Raw genomic sequence first — 23,232 nt, 5'->3', positions numbered from 1 at the left:
GAGGGAGAGAGAGAGATGAAAACATCAATGATGAGAGAGAATCATTGATCGGCTGCCTCTTGCATGCCCACACTGGGGATCCGACCCGAAACCCAAGCTTGTGCCCTGACCAGGAGTCAAACCGTGACCTCCTGGTTCAGAGGTTGATGTTCAACCACTGAACCACACTGGCCAGGCTGAACTAGATTTATTGATGCTTAAAATGCCACAATACTGGACCTAGTAGAGGCATTCAAACATGGGTTTAAAAGAAATAAGCTGGGGCATATTAAATACTTTAAGAGTTTATTTGAGTAAAAATCAATTCAAATCTGCAGCACCAAACTGGAAGTGATTAGAACACTGCACTGACAGGAGCCAAGGGAGGGCTCAGAAGAGAAAATGTGGAGCCAAAGAAAGGAAATTATTTGACTGGCTATAGTTTAAAGCCTAGTTGGCTATTTGTCATTGATTGCCCTTAGGTTTCAATTTCATAACATTGAAGCATTTACAACCTTAGATTTCTACTTGTATATATGTAGGCCACCATGACAGTACAGCCACCTCGGTCTAATGGCCTCATTGTTTAATTAATTTAACAAGCACTACCCTCATGTATCAATAGAATCCTGTCTATCTCTGTGAATTTCTTAGAGAGATACAAAAATCAAGCTATGGAATTCCTGGACTTTCTGATACTAGTGTAAGCCTACCTATGTATCTATAACTCACAGTTTGGGGAGAAGCCTCTGATCCTATTAACCAGTAAAGGCCAAAAGGCAGCTCGCTCCTTAAAAATTACACTCAGTTCCAGGCTATCCTTTAAAAGTTTTGGCATTTCTACCAATCAGGGTGTGGTGAAGGGTAAGATGGACCTCCCAGGTCAGCCAGGAAAAAGTCCACCAACTAGCTGTGCTCCCGAGGAAAGGGAGTTTGACACACTGTCCTGGACTCAACTGAGGGAAAGTCACAAAAGGCTGTTTCCATTAGAAGGTGTATTACTGATCCACTCCCAACTCCAGCCCATGCTGAAGTTCAGAGCTTGACCAACAACTCGGTTGCACCAAGCCACTCTCCTGCCTCTACCACATACCCCATATATACTGTCTGGGGGAAATAGATCACAGCAGATTTTATATCAGTGTTTACTTCCTCATCACTATGAAAGAGGTGAAATAACCCTTGGCCAATGTGGTTAAGAGAAGAGTCTCTGATGTCTGTCTTCCAGACTGAGGTCCAGGTGGTCCTCATTCCATTTATTTCCATCTGTATATGCCACATGGGATTCGTTCCACACAGTTCTTCTTATGATGTCTCTTTCCTAGTTGAGGCTCATTCTGTCTCTAAAAAATTGTCCTTGCTTATACAGTCTCAGTGTTAACTGCAAATAACAATTATGTGCCGTAATTACCTAGAAAAACCAAGAACTACAATTCCATCTCATAAACCTCCAGATTCAGATACAGACACAGTCTCTAAAACCAAAATCCCCAATGGGCAGCCCCAAGCCATGTATTGCCTGCAGTGTGCCCATGGGTTTGTTTATAAGTTGACTTGGTTGCCAATATTTAGAAATCAGAATATTTTTATTCAAATGTTCACTTTTTTCATGAAAAATCAGAAGATCGTGCAAAGCTTGGCCCATATTCTGACATTCCCATATGACCCACAGCTGAGCTGAGGAGCATGGTCCCCTTTAGATGCTGCTGCCCCTTTTCAATTCAACCCAATAATCACCACTCTGTTTTCTCTCTAATATACAAACCAAATGTGAACTGCCATTTATAATTATATTTGCATTGATTTGCTTATAATGCAGAAATATTTCTTTGCATTCATACCTATATCAATAGGGGGAATAGACTATATCAATAGGGGGAATAAGAGGTAGACTTCCTCACAGATTTTGTAAGAAATGAGACAAGAGTACTTTTTTTTTTTTTTTTTTGGTGAAAGTAAGATATATTTCCACAGGTATGATATGCAAAGTGTATTTTAAATGAAGACATTCACATTAAGACATCATTATAAAACAAGCCACTACAATGCATTCACAAAGCTGACTGCCCTCACTCATATAGCTCTTCATACACCCTGCACCCTAACCTCCACCTTTATCGCCCATCCCACCCCATTGACTTTTGAGTTTGTAACTTATGCTCTAAAAGTATAAATCTAGAAAAAGACACCCACATAAATGTCAAACATCACTATGTTGTACACCTAAAATTAATATAATATTGTGTGTCAACTATACTTTAATTTAAAGAAAAAGAAATGACACTTAACTACCCCCATCACTAGCCCCATGAACCCAAAATGCCTGTCATCCAATAGTGACTACAAAACATGGAGAAATGATATGTGTATACTTGGAGAGGCTTGGTAAAACTCAATGACTTAATGATGAGATAAAAAATGAGGCATTTGTGGAGGGCGGTACCCGGTGGAAGGGCTCAATGGGAAAGGGGAGGGATTTCTGTAATACTTTCAATAATAAAGATAATTTTTAATAAAAATAAATGAGGCATTTATACTGAGCATTTCAAACAGGTTGGTGGTGAGTTTTGTCTCCTGTTCTAGACCAGTGCAGAACTATGTGGAAATAAGGACTGAAGGATATTTCAAATTGGATATAGAGAATTCCAGATGGGACAAGGGATGACTAATGGATGTGGCAGGAACACATTTCTAACAGTTAGGCTAATGGTAGTTAAAGAAATCCCCCAGCACTGATTAGGCAAAAAGGAGGAGGAGGAGGAAGAGAAGAGGCGGCGGCAGCATAGGCAACCTGGGCTAAGTCAGAAAATATTTTGGGCAGATTAACATTTAGTCACACACAGGTTGTGATGCCAGCAGGCCACGCTCAGGACAGTCTGCCCTAGAAACAACTATGAGCAGGCGGTGCTGACATCCTGGCAGGCCCGGCAAGTGCTGTAATCAAGGACAGCCCTTCCCAGGAAGAGAGAAAGCACAGGTCTGGAGCAAAGTTCGAATTCCTGGAGCAAAGGTAGAATACCTACTTCTTAGGCTAACATATTTCTGATTAAGGGTGCACTAGAGAGAAAGGACATTATTATATAGTGGTTATTTTTTACAGTTAGATGTAATGAAGACATAAGAGATAGAGGGTTAAGGAGATTCTTCACTAAGCAATAGAATCATTGAAAGTTCACCTTGGTGTAATGGTACTGCCTCATAATTATATGACTTGTTTGTTGCAAGTTTTCAGACTGGGTTCTCCTAGCAATTCCAACAACCTCGTCATGTCATAGAAGGCCTGATGTGACAGAAGTTGCTAGAGCAGTCTGACATAACCAGGACTGTTCAGTTGACTTCTTCTCCTTCTCCTCCCCCTTCCTCCTCCTCCACTTCCTTCTCCTCTGTGTGCTTCTTATTTCCTTTCCTTTCTTTACTAATCTGTATCCTTGAATTAGATCTATCTTAAAGAGAAATCACAATAAAAGATGAAAATTTTAAACATGAAGCCCTATATACCTTCAAAGGATTTATGGAATTAAATGCATGGCTCTTCAGTGAACCTCCCTAGATTATAAGAGTTTCAGCTTAGTACAATTAAATTAAATTAAATTAAATTAAATTAAATTAAAAAGGCTATTTAATGCAAAGAGGGAGAATTTTAGAAGGTTATTAGAATAATAAGCTAAAAGAGATTTCAAATATATAGTAGGTGATCGGCAAACCTATAGTGACAAACAGTAGCTAAGTGGTTGTCAGAGACTAGGGAAGGGGCAATGGGTACAAATTTCTTTTTAAGGTGATGAAAATGTTCTAGAGATAAAGTTCAACTCTTTCTCTAGTATTTTCCCTAACAACACTATGGGCCTATGACCTGTTTATATCCTGATAAAATCCTAAATTTCCATTATCTATCCTAAACAGGTTGTAGTACAGATCCTTGTGGGGTTGTGAGCAGTAATCAGAAAAAATATTGTTCTCGGGAACAAAGAGCCAAAAATAATCTGGAGATGAAAGTGCTGCCTTGCCATCCCCATGTATGGCTCATTCTAATCACACAAATGATCATAGTTTATTCTACTCTAAATAACCAAGAATTTAAACTTACTCCCTCAAAGGGAACTACAAAAATCTAACACAATCTTGAGTAAACAATGAAGGTGTTGAGTGGTTTATGAACTGGACACCCCAATACAGACATAAGTAGAAAGAATTATAATAATTATTTCAACATCAGAACACACACTATCGAGTTTTGTTTAATGATAGACATTTAAGCTTGTGTCAGTTTCATGCACACTTCTTCCCTATGTCCCATGTAAATAAAAAGACAATTTTTGAATTATTTCCTTTGGTAAAGAAAATTGGGTTCTTTACCATCTTCTCCTTGAACTTGCTTCAGGCATTGTGCTTTGTGTTGTTATTTGAGAGGGATGAGGTTAAGGAGGTACTGCCTGTTTCCTATGATTACATTCCATAACCTCTTTATAACTAACAGCATTTTTGAAAGCCTAATAGATCAATTAGTGTGTTAGTCTGTACAAACCTGTTTTTCTTCCCCTCTGAGAGCCATGAATGTGAAAATGAAGGTGTATGAGAAGATTATGTTTAAAAGAGAGGAAGAGGAGGAAGAGGAGAGGCACAGGGTGAAAAAGGCTTGTAGAGAGTTAGAGCTGAGACATGGGATTTGGGCTTGAAAACTGGTTCAAAATCCCTGAGATTGGGGAGTATCCTGACTATTCATAAGTGGGAGAAATCACAGGCCTCAGGATCCTGGAAGTCTCAAATAAGCCTGTTGGATTTATATTTTAGTTCAAAATCAAAGCCAACTTCATTTCTGTGTCTCCTGTTTTATTTCCTCCTACTGAAGAACTTCCATACAAGGAAGCTCCTGCCTCCCTTGGCCAGCTCTGTATTCCCTCTGTCTGGTGTCTCTGGGGTGCCCACACAAACCAAGCAGGCTTCTTCTGTCCTTTCTTTGTGTGGCTATGTCATTACTGTATGGGTAGTAGTTTAAGAGTCTTTGGACTTACTGTTTCTTCTTTGAGGAAAGGCTCTTCCTTAGATGTCCTCATGGCTCCCTCCCTGTCACAGATTGGGTCCTCCAGGAAGCCCACCCTGAAACAGACATCTGTACACAGGATGTGATGAGGGGTGTTCTTGGGATCAGCCTTGAAAAGAAGGGAAAGGAAGCAAGGAAGGGTCAGCCACAGCTGGCCCTAGGGCTCTGTCAGGTAGGTCCTGTTTGAGCTTTTAAACACCCAGCTTGATCATCATTGGATGTGGGCTACCTGAAGGAAGGCCATGCCCTTGAGAGAGCAGCTCTTTGCAGCTGAGGCAACCCCTGAAAGTTCTGACATTGAAGGCTGTCTGGTGACAACTCTCCAGCAACTGGGGAAGAAAGTGTTTCTTTGGAGGGGAATCTGAGGAGAAGGGAAGGCACATCTCTGCATCTATGAATCCCTCACTTCATGCAGACTCTGCGTAAAGGTTACCACTTCAGAGAGGCCTTTCTGACAACGCTTTATAAAATATCATCCCCATTCCTAGGTTTCAAACAAGATCCCAGTCTTCGTTTCCCCTTACCCTGCTTTATTACCGCTTGACATAGTGTATTTTCATTTAAGTGTATATTTTTTGCATATTCCCCTGACCCACACATACATCACACATGCTAAATATGTTTCATGAGAGCCTGAACTTCAGTACAAATGTATATGTCCGCAGCACCTAGCATATACAACAATTTCTGACAAATGGTAGGTAACCAAGAAATATTTATTGAGTAAGTAAATCAAGTCTGTCTGCCACCTAGATCCCTTCATTTGAGGGAAATACCCACTGAGACAATTAGTAATTCTGTTGCTTAAGGCTGAGATTCTTAGGTACTATCCAAAAAGATTTAATGAGCAGAATAAAACAAGGATCTTAATATCAAATGGTGCTAAGGTTTGACCCACTAAAAATGCCCTCTAATGCTAGAAGAAGGAATACAAGCAAACTTATTCTAATATAGGAGGGACCTGCCTTGAGAGGCCATTAAAAAAAAACTCAATGTACTCATTTGTTAGGGCAGCTACAAAAAAGTACCACAAACTGGTGGCTTAACAACAGAAATTTATTTTCTCACAGTTCTGAAGATTAAACGACAGGGATCGGGGTGTACACAGGATTGCCTCTCTCCTTGGCTTGTAGATGTCTGTCTTCTCCCTGTCTTCACATGGTCTCCTGATATGTCTGTGTCCAATTTCCTCTGCCTATAACACCAGGATATTGGATGAGGGCCCAACTGAATTGCTTCATTTTAAATTAATTGCCCCTTTAAAGACTTTATCTCCAAATATAGTCACATTCTGAGGTACTAGGGGTTAGGGCTTTAACATATGAATTGGGGTGGGGGGACACAGTTAGCCCATAACACACAACCAGAGTTAACACAAAATAGGATTAATAACAAAATAGATGTTAAAATTAATTCATGCACTACAAATCTACTGTAAAATAAATGAGCATCAGCCCACATAGAAAATTCCAGAAGGCTGCCCTGATGTGAAAGCTAGTTGACAGAACATAATAAAGGAACTAGGAAGCCTTACAGGAGTACTTTCAGTCTTTTGGCAGGTGGACAGTCTTAGTCTAGCTTCAAACTGGCACTGAAAATCTTCACTCTGCACCAAAGCACATGTTAAAAGAAGACTTCCTCCCACATCTGCTTTAAAATTACAACTAAACTACAAAACAGCCATCATTCAGAACCTCCTGAAATCTAGCTGAATATAAGTCCTACAAGTAGGGATTTAAAGAAGAAACTACATCAAGACTAGTAGTAGGGGCAGAGACGTGGAAGGGACTGGTCTCACACTCAAGTTATGGATAAAAATTGGGAGGGCTATCTTAGCCCCTATGAAGAATGATGGGTCCCAGCCCCACACCAGGCATCACAACCCAGGGTCCCAGTGCTGGGAAAGAAGTCCCCATAATTTCTGGCTATAAAAACCAGGGGGTGTTATGCCTGAGTCCCAGGAAGTTCATCTTAAAGGGTGCACACAGACTTACTTGCACTCACTCACTCTGAGCTCCAGTGCTGCGATCATGGCTCAAAATGTACCAGGGACATATGAGGCAGAAATGAATTATCTGGCATCAAGACAAGAGCTGGAAGGGCAGCTTTTTCTCAGACAAAAGTTATTTTTGTTTTTGTTTTTGTTTATATTGATTTCAGAGAGAGAAAAGAAGAGGTAAAGAGAGATAGAAACATCAATGATAAAAGAGAATCATTGATCAGCTGCCTCTTGCATGCCCTACACTGGGGATCGAGCCCACAATTCGGGCATGTGTTCTGACCAGGAATAAAACCGTGACTTCCTGGTTCATGGGTTGATGCTCAGCCATTGAGCCACATTGGCTGGGCTCCCAGACAGAAGTTCTGCAGAAGTCATTGCTCCCTTGATGAGCCCTTCCCCCACAAAGTCAGCAGGTATGTGCCCATATCTGAGTTTCCATCAACCTGGCTAACACTGTTCACCCCACCCTGGTGATTCCCTGAGGCCTCACCCCACCCTCCTTTCGGAATCACCCAAGTTGTTTCCAGTAGCTTTTTCATACAAATTGCCTGTCTTGGCTCATGCTTCACTTTCCTAAAATCTCTCAAACAAGCAGCATCTGGCCTCATCATGCCCAGTTGCTCTCTCTAAGTGGCCCCAGGCCCAGTACTAGCAGCAACAGGCCTTGATATGCACCTTGGCCTCTCCTGGGCCACCTCCAAGCCCAGCATAAGTAGAAAGCATCTTTAAGAAGAAGGAGGGGAAAAAAATCATCAAAAATATGAACAATAAAGTGGCAATAAATACATATCTATCAATAAATAAATCTTTTAAAAATACACAAAATAAACAAAGAATCAGAACAGAAACAGATTAATAGATACAGAGAACATTGTGATGATTGCCAGATGGAGGGGATGTTGGGGGAATGGGTGCACAAGGTGAAAGGATTAAGAAGTACAAATTGGTTGTTACAGAATAGTCATGGGGATGGAAAGCGCAGCATAGGGAATATAGTCAGTAATACTCTAATAACTATGTATGCTGTCAGATGGGTATGAGAGTTATCAGGATGACCACTTAGTAAGTTATATAACATCTAATCACTGGGGTGTACACCTGAAACTAATAAAATATTGTATTGCCTTGACCGGTTTGGCTCAGTGGATAGAGCGTCGGCCTGTGCACTGAGGGGTCCCGGGTTCGATTCCGGTCAAGGGCATGTACCTTGGTTGCGGGCATATCCCCAGTAGGAGATGTGCAGGAGGCAGCTGATTGATGTTTCTCTCTCATTGATGTTTCTAACTCTCTATCCCTCTCCCTTCCTCTCTGTAAAAAATCAATAAAATATATTTTGAAAAAAGTAAAAATAAAATAAAATATTGTATGTTAACTATAATTTTAAAATAAAAACTAATTTAATTTTTTTAAAAAGATTTACTGTCCAAGACGTTATACTGAAGAATGACTTGGCCCCAGGGTGGATAACTTCTGAGCCAGTTACATCAGTAACACCTGCTATTATTGTTGGGAGGGAAATAGTGAGGCCTTTACAAAGGAACCCCTGAAGTGGCTTCAGTATTTTGGAATTGAATTAGGGGTGAAGTGCTGAGTCAGTATAACACAATGTGGACACTTTTCTCCTCCCTACCTGCCGCACCAATCAAACCTTCAGAGATTGAAGGAAATTGTGGATGTTACCCCACTTTTTCTTTTTACTTAAAAGGACACTATTATGTCTTCTAAGATCTTGTTTCTTAAAGTGTGACCTTTTCCAGCAAGAGAGAATCACCTGGGGTCTTATTAGAAGACAGCTTGGCTCTCCAGAGCCATTCAATGTGATTCCCTGGGGATGGGATCCAGTAATCTGTTTTTGTACCAAACTCTCCAGGTGATTCATATGTGCAGTAAAACATCAGGAGCATTGTTTTTACTTGATCAGAATTTCATATCCAAAATATTTACTTTGGGGGATAGATTTTTTAAATACTCTTTAAGGTAGAGGGAAGAGAAATATTAGTTTTGTTTCAAACATAGTGTATAGGGTATAAATGTCATGATGCATAACCAAATGTTATTATGAATACTCTTACTAAAGTCTATCACATGACTAGGGGCTCTACTATAAAGTAAAAAGCATAGGGAAGAGTGGGAGTTGCCCCAGCTGGTTTGGCTCAGTGACTAGAGCATCAGCCTGTGGGCTGAAGGGTCCCGGGTTCAATTACGGTCAAGAGCACATGTCGGGATTTCGGGCTTGATCCCCAGTAGGGGGCGAGAATGATGAGAGAGAATCAATGATTCTCTCTCATCAGTGATGTTTCTATCTCTCTCTCTCCCTCTCCCTCTCCCTCTCTGAAATCAATAAAAATATATTTAAAAAAAAAAAAAAAGAGGTGAAGGACCTACCTGTCAAGCAGCCAAGCAGATCCTGAACAGCAGCCACCATTGCAGCTGCTAGGTCAGTATGCCAAACTTCCATAGATGCAGCCAGTACAAGACAATTAGCCCAAATGGATTTGAACTGTTTATTACACTTGGCACTAAAAACAGCATGAGCTCCGTGTTCGCAGTGGTTCCTCTTGCCCCTCAAGTCCCATGGCAGCAATGCAAAAGTAGGCCCAGGTAGGCACTGCATGCCCTGTGTCACATCAGGGAACCTCCAGTTTAGGAAAACACCAAGCTATTTAAAGGGAGCTACTAGAAACCTGTTCATCCACCCCTACAGAGAGCGACATTATCTTTATATCCTGATCAGAAAACAAATCTGCCTTCTGACTCAGAGGGAGATGCTATCTTTATTACCCTGGACTACCTCCAAGACAGGAGGAAAACTACCTTTCTTATCGTGGAGAATAAGCAAATTTGCTCTCTGCCTGGAGCAGCTTTACAAATATCTTTAAACAAAGCTACCCATGCTCTTTGCTCGGGAGGCCTCCAGAAATGTGAGATTCATCACTCAACACTCCTTTTTTATATGTCTTCCTTCCATGACTCACAGGGTAGCCTGGGTGTTAGGAGAACTCAAGCCTGTCTTCTTTCCTGCACTTCAGAGGGTAAATCTTCCTATTTAATACTTTGTATCATCAAGAACTCAGGCTTCAGACTTTTTAAATGGAGTATCCTATAGCCCAGGCAGAATCTTACCTGGAGCCTTATCATATAAAACGGATCAAAGCAAACCTACTCCCTCAAAGGAATGAAGTGATGCCCGCTTCTCTGCACTTCCTTGAGTTAGATTTTGGTCCATGTTGGCCTCTGAACATCCTCAAAACCTCCTACTCCTCAAAACACAGTTGAAAGCCACCACTATACTGAAGAGTGATGTTTTGTAATTACTAGCACTCCTCAGCAGGTTGGTAGGTTGTCAGACAATGAGAAAAAGGTTGCATAGGTTTGAATAAATAAAACACAGTTTTTCCTGGCATCAGCGCAGACAGGAGAAAGCTGTTCTCATTAGTCACTAAGTCATGGAGGCAAGTAGTTTGGTTTCTGTTAACAGAAAATATATCCTCTTTAAGGGCAGCCTTAAAGAGTAATATTCATTTCTGTACTCATTTACTTATTTATTCACTCATTTATTTTACTCAGCAAGAATATTGATATTGATAACCCACTAAATATATATTGTTAGTATGTAAAAGTGATTAAGACATGATCCCAATCAAAGAAGGGATAAATAAAAGCAAGTATTATATAAGTAACAATTATATAATTTTTATAATTATGTCCATGTGCCTTAAGAGGGTATGATGTGTTTTTATGACGTTTCTGCTGCTTGACTTTGAATACCTGAGACAGTCACCTAGAGCGTGTGCAGCAGTCCTCTGTGATGAAGAAGACAGAAAGGCTAGAGGGACACTTTTGTTTTTTAATCTACTACTGGCTTTGAAGGCATTGACTCATAAACTCTGAATACTCATAATCTTTCAATTTTCTGATTAGCTAACCAAACTGTGAATGGAGACACCTTTTCCATATTAAAAACATCCAACTGCTTTTCTAACAGGATAAACTCATAGTCACAAATAACCTAAGCAGAGAATAGCTTTTCTCAGGGAAGGGTCTAGAAGCTTGATACGGATAATGCACACCTTTTATCAAAAATGACGATCATATCACCAAGTGTTCTAGATACACTATATCATTTAGTTGAATTCTCATAGCTACTTTATGAGTAAAGGGCTATCCTACTTTTGCAAGTGAGAAAAGGGTGGGTCAGGGCTGTTAGGTAATTTCCCAGTTGCTGCCAGAACTAGGAGGCAGAATCCGGGCCTGTCCTCCCCATTCCCAGGCTCCTCAGAGCCCTGTTCCTTGCTTGATGAGCAGACAGCCCTGCCAGCACCTCTTTACCCAGCTATCTTTTTAGCTTTTACTATCAAGGGAAACTCATCTCCTTTCGTCTTCTCTGACCAGTAAGTTCGCTACCTCTTTCTTTTCTAAATAACGTCTAGAGAAATAGGAGAATATATGTGACTTGGAGTATGAATTCCTCTCTTCATGATTCAAAAAGACTTCTGCAATAAAGAAAGGAAATAAATTGGCAGAAAAAATTCGCACGAAAAGCATTAAATCTTAACAAATTTTGAACAGATGAAATAATTTTTATCTTTATGTTGATGACACAAACGTTTATTGAAGATGAATTTTCTCTTTCAATTTTGAACTTAAACAAGATAGGAAATAAATGTAGCAGATACCAGAATGGGTACAATCATATATTTTTTTACTAAGAATCATTAAAATAGTGTTGATATAGTACTAAACAAAAATGCACACCTTTGGATCATTTTTAAAATATAACATATTCAGGAATAAAGGATTATAAAAATCAATTCATAGAATAGTTTAACTAACCTAAATTAATATTCTTGCTCCACAAAATTAATTTTGCATGTAATACATTCAATAATTACATTCTGCTAAAAATATAAAAGCATTATTTGCCATATTTATATAATTGATGGTTCTGCTATGAGTATGTCTAAGTTGCCAAGAATAAGATTTCTTCTTATTCAAAAACTAATTAAATCTATATTTTACTTTTAAAATATAAAAATAATCAAGGAAATGCCATCAGGCCTACACTCCCTTTTGTTGTTAGACTGGCCACGGGGTGTTACTTCAGTGAAAAACCATGAAATGACACGTTAGTCTATTGAATGTACTTGTTTACACAGGAAAAAAAACATATTCCAGCCCACACGCAGAAGGTTCGATCAAAAGTAAAATACTCGGTTTGAAGTCTTTGCACAGTTGCCGACTTCACTGATTCACCGGTGCCTGAAGAGCATATGCCTCTGTGTTGCTTCCAGGGAGATAACAATCATACCTCCTTCCCGTCTGTTGTCACTGGTACTCATGTGGATTGGCACCAGCAGAAAAGCTCAGAAGGAGGGGCAGTTCCAGAATAAGAATGTGTGGCACCCACCTCCAAAAGTGAATGGATCAAGTCAACCTTATGATTTCCAGTCAAGCAAAAGACACAGGGAAAGAAAACCCTTCCTTCCCGTCACTGAGCCTGACTTCTAACCACACCCCAACCAGAGTTCTTTGTCACCTGACGGAGGGGACCTCCCTCTTCTCTGACATTAACAGACTGAAGGAGTGCCCCTCGCTGGAAGCTGGAAGTTCACCAAGACCCCAGCCGTCCTAGATCCATTTCAGGACTGGCACTAGGAAGTCAGCCCTCCAGTTCTGGCAATTCTTACCTCAGCTGGGAGACACTAGGAATTTTCTTCAAAAACACCAAAGCTGAATTCTAAAAGAGGTCCAAAGGGGCTCTGTAAACTCCTTCAGAACTCTCACAAACCCTCGAGGACTGTTTCCTCTTTTTCAAACAAATCTTAACTATTGTCACTAAAGCTGAATGGACAGAAGGCAGAGGAGTTAATGCGTCTTTTAATCTATCATAAATAATCAAAACTTCCTGGGCATGTTTTCTTAATGGCAATCAATGTATTCCTGATAAATTGCCTATAAGTGGAATCTCTGCATGTATCATGTGCCAGTATGGACCCCCAGTATAGATTTATATATATTTTATTGCCATTCTATTTCAACTCCAAGTTAGTGTCCAATGATTTAGCATCATTGTCACTGCTTTTTCCTCCTTATTTCACACCTTCTCTCCCCTATCCAAGCATGTTCAAACTTCCTCAAATACTTTTTAGTAAAGGTGGGAGTGAGAATAACTTCCCTAAAGCAGGACACGCCTATCTCTACGTTGAGTATAAAGGCTAACAAGTTCAAAGTAATCTCAGTAAATGCATTGCCAGCCAGCCCCGCCCTCCAAGCAGCTGTTATACGAGCTTATGCTACATTTAATTTATTAACCTGGGACAAGCTAATTGCATAGTTTCCACAAAATAGAACATGTTGTTCATAGCAACTACATGCTAATTCCTTTGAAAAAAACTCACTAATTATACAGTGACTTTGCATCTCCCAGCAATTGTATGATTAACTGGTGTTACATGTTCAAAGCTCTGAGTGAGCTCAGCATCAAGGCAGACAGAGTTCTCTGGCGGGGTTCATGCACAAAAGGACCTTTTACTATCCTACCTCTGTTCTCCTAGACTTTGCTTCTTTACTAAGGCAAGTGGGTTTGCACACGGCCCCACTGAGCTAGGAGGGGTTGCCTTGACATTTAAGCAACCGCATAGAGGCAGCAAACCTTTCCCAGGCACAGAACAGCGTGTACTCACAGAAGACAATATCAATGGTTGCCCAGTAAATCTACATCTATAAAAAGTTCAGCAAACACACAGGTGTAATGGCTTGAGTTTTATATCTAAATACAACTACAAAATCGCACTTCAGGCTGAGTACTTCTGAGAAATGATTGCAGTTTTTAAAGGTGTTTGAAAGTACATGGCCTTCAGGATTCTTTTAGCTCCTAAAGCTAAGAAAGAAATGTCATTTTTGCCTGAAGTGCTGATTTGGCTTTGAACATCACATATTCTGAATATTCCGTTTCAGGTTAATGTTTATACAAGTGAACACCCTTGGTGCTTTTAATTGACATTTCTCTAATGTCTTATGGTTTCCTCTTTCCTCTCCCCAAATCCCTCATTCAGCACTTCTAGGTCTGATCAGAAAATGGGCATATTTTGTCATCACATTATTTTTCTCTGCATATCTGCTTTGGTTAGTTGCTTCAACAGAAATGATTCTCGGGAGAATGAGCTCACAAAGACTCCCTGTGGGCTTAAAATAAAAAGTGTTTTCCTTATAAAATTAAAGGGAAGTAAAGAAAAGGCAAAAGTGAATAAAGCAATGATTTTGCAGAGCATAGATTTCTTAGCCAAGTTTTATAACGTGCAATCAGCAGTCTGAGTCAGACTACAAAACCCTTTTCTTCTTCCCCACTCTTCAGGTTGGATGGGGAAAATGTTCCTTCTATTTCAACCCTGGTAGTTTGGGGTTGGCACCTCTCTAGGACTCTCCAGGTTTTCAGTCTGATAACTTGATTTCTGCTATTTAATCCAGGTGTGGAAATGTTCAGGCCATCCCTGTGATACTGAGTCATTGTGTACATTGGATTTCTGGTCTCCCTGGAGGATGGTAACTCCAGCCTGGAGGGGGAGACTCCCCGCTTGACCTTGCCTGTACAAGGACATGGGTCCCCAGCTATCTCTTCCTGCTCTCCGTTTCTGGCAAAGTCGTGGGCCTGCTGGCCTGACATGCCTAAGCCCCATGAATGATCGCCCTTTCTGACTTGGGTATCTTTGATGATTCATTTTCAAGTGGCCCCTGGGGAATGATTTCTGACATTCTATAAACTATGACTTTATAAAAGCAAAATTGCTTTTCAGAGGCAGATTTAATTTTCAACAAAGGAAAAGGTGAGTCATTGGATCTTCGCCTCCCTCGGAGCAGGAAGAGAAGGAATCATCTCTATGGTTCCTTGGATCCTTTTATTTACCCCAAAGCAGCAGCCTCCAACAATTTATCATTACAAGTCCTATATACTCACTAAGCCTCAATGTAAAAGATGTAGAATAAGCAATATATATGTTGTTCCATAGAGTAATATATATATATATATTCCCCCAAAAATGCACACACACACTTTGAATAATTATAAAGGCAGTGTTTATTAAAAGACATTTCATTTTCAAAATTGTATTATCAGATGCTAAAGTGTCTACACTTTGGGGGACACCCTGTATACATGGGAGCAATAGAGAAGTAAAAGAATAAAAAAGTAAAGAGAAATAGTGGGACCTATCAAGAACATATATATAGGTGGTTCAATTTCCAATTTTAATTATAGATCCACATTTAAAGGTATTTAAGAATTGGCATCTCACCAATTAGTGAAAGGCCCACCATCCAATTTCTAAAAAGAAATAGCATTTGAGAATTTATAAATCATGCTGCTCCACTTCTAAAGAAAAGGTGTGTTATAGGCAAAAACTTTTACGTTGCTTTTACAATCTATAGGGTCTGATCAGTTTGTTTATTTCAACTAAAGTCTGGTAATATAGACTTGATATTCTACTAAATTAGATAATATGAGTAGAAGAGTGTTCTGAAACAAGATACTTGCTAGGAGAATATTGACTACTGGTTTCAATATCAATAATCCCTATTTTATAAGTTTTCATGTCTTGTTTTCGTAAATAATAAAATATCATGTATTTTGAGCTTTTGAGAGTGAGGGGAGAGGGATCTCATTGTCTGTACTTTAAATAATGACAAAGATAATTCATTGTCTATTATCTATAAAACACTGTACTACACACCCTATAGATTACACTGATTTTCTACTTACTACAAGCTCTATAAAAAGCAATTATGAGTACAGCTTATGTTTATTGAGCACTTACAAATGTCAGACTTTGCATTTAGGATTTACATGGATTATATCAGTTAATCTTCATATTAACCCCAAAGAGTACCATTTTATCCCATTTATAAAGAGGAAATAAGGTGCAAAAAAGCTGAGCAACTTTCCCAACTTCTTGCTTAGCAAGTAGCAGAGCAGGAGTTCTTCCCGCCCTCCCTCCCCCCCACCCCCACCCCCATCCCAACCTATTCACTTACAACTCTGCTGCAAGTCTGCTCCCTCTTCTCAAATGTACTTCAATCTAATGAGAGGAATAGTATAAGGATCATCAAAGAAAAAATTGAATAAATACTGCATACACCTGAAAACATGAATGTAAATTATTAAAGCTGTAGAATGAAAGATTGTATGCATGAGTGCTAAGTGGGAATCTCACAGGTAATGCCTTGTGACCCCTCCTGTTTTAATTTATAAAGCTACTTAAGGCATATTCTTTTCAGCATTTTGCATGTATACGAATTCTTTCTCAGCTGGATTCTGACATGACCCATGGCAGACTGTGCTTTCTAGTTTAGGAATCTGCAGCTGATGGCACATACATAGTAAGTGCTTTATAAATATTTTTGGAGTGAATGAATGAAGGACTTATAGGCAATTAAGACAATTTTGCATATGGCTCTGTGGAATGGCTATACACAAAGGAGTGGCAATAGCTTAAGTGAGATAGCAAAGGCCTGGATAAAATAGATAAGAAAGAAGGGATAGAGTCAGAAAGTAGGTTATAAAGTAAGCAACATTTATGAAGTACTTACATTTAAAGTGCTTTTGAGGTACTAAACCCTTTACTCTTTATCACAACAATCCTACAAGGTAGGAACTATTGTGATCCCACTTCTTGGATGAAACACAGGTAAATAACTTACCACCACCCAGGCAGGAAGTGTTGTGTCAAGAACTCATGCAGGCCCTAGCCAGTTTGCTCAGTGGCTAGAGCGTCGGCCTGCAAACTAAAGGGTCCCACGTTCAATTCTGATCAAGGGCACATGCCCGAGTTGCGGGCTCAGTTCCGCCCCCCCTCCCCAGTATAGGACCTGCAGGAGGTAGCCAATCAATGATTCTCTCTCATCATTGATGTTTCTATCTCTCTCCCTTCCTCTCTGAAATCAATAAAAAACAAAGGAAGAACTCGTGTGGTTTCATTCTGTCATTGGGTATACAGGCTCCAAGAGTACTTTGAACATCCACATGGGCGTTAAGAGTAAAAAAGAACAATGATTCAAGGATGGCAATAAGAATCTTGATTGGGTTGTTAGACAGTTATAGCATTGCCTAACACAGAAAGTTGGAATCGGAAAAGTACAGAAGGAAAGTGAGCAACTGTGCTATTTTTTCCACATTCAGCCTGTCACCTTCAGAACATTCCCAGGAAGGCATCTTAGGAAAGGAGGACCACAGAAGACTGGTCTGGGAGTTGGGGGGATGGAGCTTGATAATAATAAAGGAACAACAGCCATTTGTATCACCATTTATATTTTGTGAGAATTACGTTTAGTGAGATAATGTACATTCTAAATTCAATGGCCGAACATGGTAACTCTCTTCACATATACAGCTATTTGACAAGCTGTTTCGTTGTTCTTCACAGTTCTAGAATGTTTTTATGTTTCTTAGTTGTAGAGGAAAAACTGAGACTCAGAGTTTTAGGGACTATCCAGTGGTCTCCCTTCTAATAAGATAGATATACAAACAATTCAAAGCCTGATCTTGTCAGGTAGATTCCAGAATAAAGGAAACCCAGTCAGAGCGGCCTTCCCTACCTGGCTGCACAAACTCCAGTCACCCCACTGGATCACTCTTTATCTCATCCTCTATTGTCTTTGGCAGCAGACTACCCGAACATTCCCCACCCCCACTGGCTTATCTGTAGTTCTGCTTATTTTCTATTTGCTCCCACTGGAACATAACTTGGGGGGGGGGGGGGGGAGGCTGTGGGGGGGAGAGAATGGTGCGAGGGCACAGGGGGGTTAGTCTTCTTCTCTGTTTACCTACTGAATGCCTGGCAAGTAGTAGGCACTCAATCACAGTTAGTTGCAGAAATTATTGAAATCCAAATCCCCAAAGCTAGTAGTCTCATCAATGGCAGTGGAGTAATGTGGTTCCTTCCCCTCCCACTGCTCTGGCTGTGAGATAACTGCTAATTCACAAGAGGTAATGTGGGCAGGAAATGAAAGAAAACAGGAACGAATTGGGGAGATTTTAAGGAAACTCTTCCCAACAGTGAAAAGTGCTTTTGGATTGAGCAACTCTGGGAAGATTGTGGTGTGGCGTGATGTACAAAGCAAACCGGATAGCAGCAGTATACCAAACAGTCATTGGGTACTTACCTGAGTTTATACTGAGTTTATATTAATAAATTCATTAATTTATTATCAGCTCCTACCAAACCCACATGTTTTAACAAAAAATTACATGAAATATAACATCTCTAGAGTTTCTTCCCCACTTCCTATATTCTTCGGGGAATTTTTTTTTTTTTTTTTAATGTGTAAAAGTCAAGCAAATCTTTATGCACACATTGTTTCTGGGATGTTGTGTGCCACACCCGAAGGTAAATCAGCTCTGATTCACAAGCTTAGTCAGTGATCTGTCCATGGCATGTACATGATCCACAATGCAATGCACAGAATTTTACTTTAAGCATTTGAACTATGATAATTTTCACCTCAATGTGTGGGCATGTGTGACCTCCCATTGGAAAGAGAACTTTAGGAATTTGTATAAAAGCCAGAGTGCTGTACCAGCCCTCCCAGTTCTACTGCTCAGCAGCTGTGTTGCAGCTGGAGTCTGTGAAATGGGAAGAAGAATTATCTCTAATGGATAAACTTGTGAGAAGTAAATAAATCATGTCTGGCAAGAATAATAACTCAAAATTTAGCTATCTTATCTTGTCCTCCTCTAGGGATTAACCCCCCACCTGTGATAGCATTATCATTTCTCTTCCCACAAGTCCAGATCTCTGATTTTGTCTGAGATTCAAAGATTGAGGAAAAATCATTTTTGCTCTTCAATAAACTAATCTGCCTTCTTCCCTAAGACAACTTTATTATTATGTAGATCAGTGAAGTTCTTTATTAATTGTATCCCCCAGTAATAGAATAAGGGTTTTATTTTGCTCTGCAAACCACAAGTTCCATTAAAGTGCTTCTTCCCCAAAGAGGTATCATTCTTGGGGTGATAGGGGCAAAGAGGAGACAAACAATAAAATAAATCAAAAAATGCATAATTACAAACTGAGAAGAATGGTATAGGTATTTTTTTGTGATAAAAAATAATCAAGGGATCCCTAGCAGGTTTGGCTCAGCAGATAGAGCATCGGACTTCAGACTGAAGGGTCCCAGGTTCGATTCTGGTCAAAGGCACATGCCTGGGTTGTGAGCTTGATCCCCAGTAGGGGACATGCAGGAGGCAGCCAATCAATGATTCTCAGTTCTCTCTCCCTTCCTCTCTGAAATCAATACAAATATAATTATAAATAATAATAATAATAATAATAATAATAACAATCAGGGGATCTACTTCATATTATATGGTTAGAAAAGGCCTGTTTGAAAAGATGGCATTCAAAGAGAGACCTAAAGAATGAGAAGGAGCCCTGGTCAGTGTGGCTCAGTTTGTTAGAGTGCTGTTTCATATACCAAACAGAAGACAACTGATCTCTCTCTCTCTCTCTCTCTCTCTCTCTCTCTCTCTCTCTCTCTCTCTCTCTCTCTCATCTCCCAAAATCAATTTAAAAATAAATAAATAATTTTTTAAAAAGGAAAGAGAAGGAACCAGCTTGGCAAATGGTGGAAAAATATCACTCCATGCAGAATAACATTCTCCCTTTCTTCTCTCCAATTATTTATTTGTTTTGGAAATCAGCATGGGTACCTTTATGGTATGGAACTTCCCCTTTCCCCTCCCTGAGATAAATAACAGTTGGTTTTAGCCAATCATAGTTTAATGCTAGTCACCTTCACCGGTGATTTGGTTTAGGATGGGTGTGAGACTATATTCTGTATTCTGGCAAATGAGAACATAAGCAGAAATATGATAGAAGGTTCTGTAAGCTTTGTTTCTTTGAAAGAAAGTGGCTCAGGTGGTTGGAGTATCATCCCATACACCAAAAGGGTTGCAGGCTGGATCTCTGCGTGGGGCTGTACGGGAGAAACCGATCAATGTTTCTCTCTCACATCAATGTTTCTCTTTCTCTCTCTCTAAAATCAAAAAACATACCCTCTGGTGAGAATTTAAAAAAACAAAAAAAAAACCACAAAAACCTAGAGATGAGAGCTTACTGTCACCACCCCTTCTCTCTCCTTACTTTCAATGTAGAATTGATGGATGGAACTGTGGCAACTATTTTGAGACTGAAGCAACAGGCAAAGTAGATTTTGTATGGCTGGATAGAAGTGTTGGCTCTTTTGAGAAAAAGCAGAGAGTTAAATCGAGGTATAATTGTCACTGCCGGGAGCCGGTCCATCCTTGCTGTTTCAAGGGACCCAGCATATATGGCATACTGTTCTTAATATGTTTGCTCACCTTCTTGGCACTATGTGTTTTAACCAAGGTCTCTGAGAAAGGGTGTTTCCCCAGGTAGGGATTTTCCCCTGAAGTTAGGGAGGGAATAAAACCTCTTAACTAAGTGCCAGGCGGGTAATTAATCACTTTAACTATGAACAATCATGCTTAAGCTACATAATCTTTACTCCCTGGAATGGAGATAAGAAACGCCCTAACCTTTGTAATAGAGATTGATAGGATTGAATCAACTGGTATAAATACAGATGTAATAAGACAGCAAGGCCGAAACCGGTTTGGCTCAGTGGATAGAGCGTCAGCCTGCAGACTGAAGGGTCCCAGGTTCGATTTCGGTCAAGGGCATGTACCTGGGTTGCAGGCACATCCCCAGTAGGAGATGTGCAGGTGGCAGCTGATCGATGTTTCTCTCTCATTGATGTTTCTAACTCTCTATCTCTCTCCCTTCCTCTCTGTAAAAGTTCAATAAAATATATTTTTAAAAAAAAAAAAAAAAAGACAGCAAGACACAGAACTTAGAACACAGAACTTAGATTGAGAGAACATGGCAAAAGATCCTGGACTGAACCTGACTACAGAAATTGGCAAGAGAACCTGACTAGAACCTGGTGACTGAACCTGGCTGGAGAACCTGGACAGAACCTGGCTGGAGAACCTAGCGAGGGAACATGGCTACAGAACCTGGCTGGAGAACCTGGAGAACCTAGCAAGAGAACATGGACACAGAACCTGGCTGGAGATCCTAAGCAGAACCTCTCTGGAGATCCAGACCAGAACTTGGCTGGAGATCCTGGCTGGAGATCCTGGATGGGCTGCTGATCAGCTGAACGCTGTCTCCGTGTTGTTCCTTCTTCGCCGACTCCATCTACACCTTTGGGGACCCCTGGACCTGCTGGGGCTGGACCCCAGCATGTCACATCAAACTTCATCCAGTTTTTTCTTTATGCCAACTGGACAACTGTTAGGACAATAATTCTCAAAGTCTTTTCGTAATAAAGATTATGATATTTGATATCCTATGACTCATTCTATTCCATTTTACATAATTTCTGTGAGAATGAAATTCAGGCATGGGATACAAATAAGCCTTCATCTTCATTGCCAAAAAAATGCATGAAAAAAGGAAAGGTATTATGATATATTAAGTCTATTGATAAGGATTACACCTGATGATCCTATAGCCCACTGCATGGGAGAACGTATTTGCCAATGGAACTCCCATTTGACCTTATAGAATAATGATACAGATGGAATTGACAATCAGGCCTTCACTTTCTAAATATGATATATCAAGACATTCTTCCCACACAAAGTCATCAATGTTGCTGAACCGTCAAAGTGAAAAATAAATAATCCTGAACTTTGCATTCTATTAAGTCCCATATGAATAAACTCACTATATGATCCTCATTCCTGGGAGAATTTGAGTCAAATCAAGTTCCATAGGCCTGGAATTTTATACCTCCGCACTTAGTAATACAAATCTAGCCAGAATATTTCTGTGGGACTTAAATAATAAAAAAACAATTAGTAATGAAGAAATAATTCCAACTAGAATAAGACCTATGCTCTCATCTGTTAATTAATTAACCATTCAATATTGGATATTTTTAAAAACTTATTGTCATCCTTTTCATATTTTTGCCATAAGATAATTATTAAAAACACCTTCCTGGCGTCTTTTCTGTTTTGTTGTTGTTGTTGTTGTTCAATATTAATTTTTTCAGTCTGGATTTTTCTCTATAAAATGTTTGTATTTATTATTAATAAATATTTTCTGCAGGGTTTTTTTAAAAAGTGTTTAAATAATTAAGAATGCCATTACTTTTGGCTATGGTTTCATACTAGTTAACTTAGAACAATAAAGTCAAGTTTCCTTTAACCTGCCTAATTGGTAAGGTACACCTTCTGAATGAGTCAGAGTTCTACAGATGCAAACAACAGAAACAGGCTCTAGTTAATTTATACAAAGGAAACTTCTGAAAGATATCAGACCTCATTATCTGGCAGCAAGGCTGGACAATTAGACTTGAGAATGTGCAGAGCCTCAGTGAGGCCAGTGGTGCAAGATCCAGGGATGATGGGAATGGTGACATGGTGGCAAAAATCCAGGACCTAGCCCCTGGATTAAATGAGGTCCTATTATTTTCTCTGTCTCTAATCTTCTGCCCAAGATTTAAATTCCAGGGAATAAATGTTTGATTGACCTAGTTACAACTGTATTCTCAAACTTTGATTAAGAAAGTACGGGGACCCTGGAGTAAAAGTCCATCAGGCTGAATCCAAAATAATGATGCTAATACTACTACTATTAATACCGCCACTACTGGTGCTAATAATAATAATGATAATACAATTATAGTTCCTTTAAAAGAAATGCAGTGTTCTTAAGAAGGGGAAATGAATGCTGGGCAGTCACAAATTACAGATAACAAACACCATTCTTAACCATTTTTTGTATATGTGCATACCTATTTTCAATGCATGCTTAAATGAAAATAATTATTTACATCCATTCTAAAAACCCAGGGAGCTCTTTATCATTTGCTTGGCAACCTCAGTCTGAAATATAAGAAGTGCTAAGTGGATTTTATTCAAGCTGAGTTCAGCATGATGGAAGCTCTGTATATTAACAAAATCAGTATTTTACCTGAGTTTCTCCCCATTGCTGGTGGTGACACAATCAGCTGATTTGATGAGAAAGTTGTTTGTCACACATTCTGTTTAGTCATAGTGAAAGGTATATATGATGTCACCTGAAATGATAAGATCCACTGTGATTCATTTCTCTCCCAAACTGGCCAGTCATCACCATGGACATGACATGGCCTTCCTACTCCTCTTTGTTGTTCTATAGGATCC

General features: G+C 39.6%; 1 protein-coding gene across 1 annotated transcript in view; it reads right to left on the bottom strand.

Moving 5' to 3' along the window:
* Positions 1-9,922, bottom strand: part of LGSN (lengsin, lens protein with glutamine synthetase domain) — a 121,305-nt gene extending 111,383 nt beyond the window's left edge. Inside the window, exons 1-2 of the mRNA XM_036318042.1 lie at positions 9,408-9,922; positions 4,992-5,129 (exon numbers count right to left, since the gene is read on the bottom strand). The gene's annotated coding sequence lies outside the window, so the exon portion shown is untranslated. The remainder of the gene's footprint in view (positions 1-4,991; positions 5,130-9,407) is intronic.
* Between the last annotated feature and the right edge of the window lie 13,310 nt (positions 9,923-23,232).

Source organism: Myotis myotis, unplaced genomic scaffold, assembly GCF_014108235.1.
Source record: "Myotis myotis isolate mMyoMyo1 unplaced genomic scaffold, mMyoMyo1.p scaffold_m19_p_7, whole genome shotgun sequence".
NCBI classification, from domain to species: Eukaryota; Metazoa; Chordata; class Mammalia; order Chiroptera; family Vespertilionidae; genus Myotis; species Myotis myotis.
Note: the sequence above shows the minus strand (reverse complement) of the source record. Positions and strands in the feature narration are given on the sequence as shown.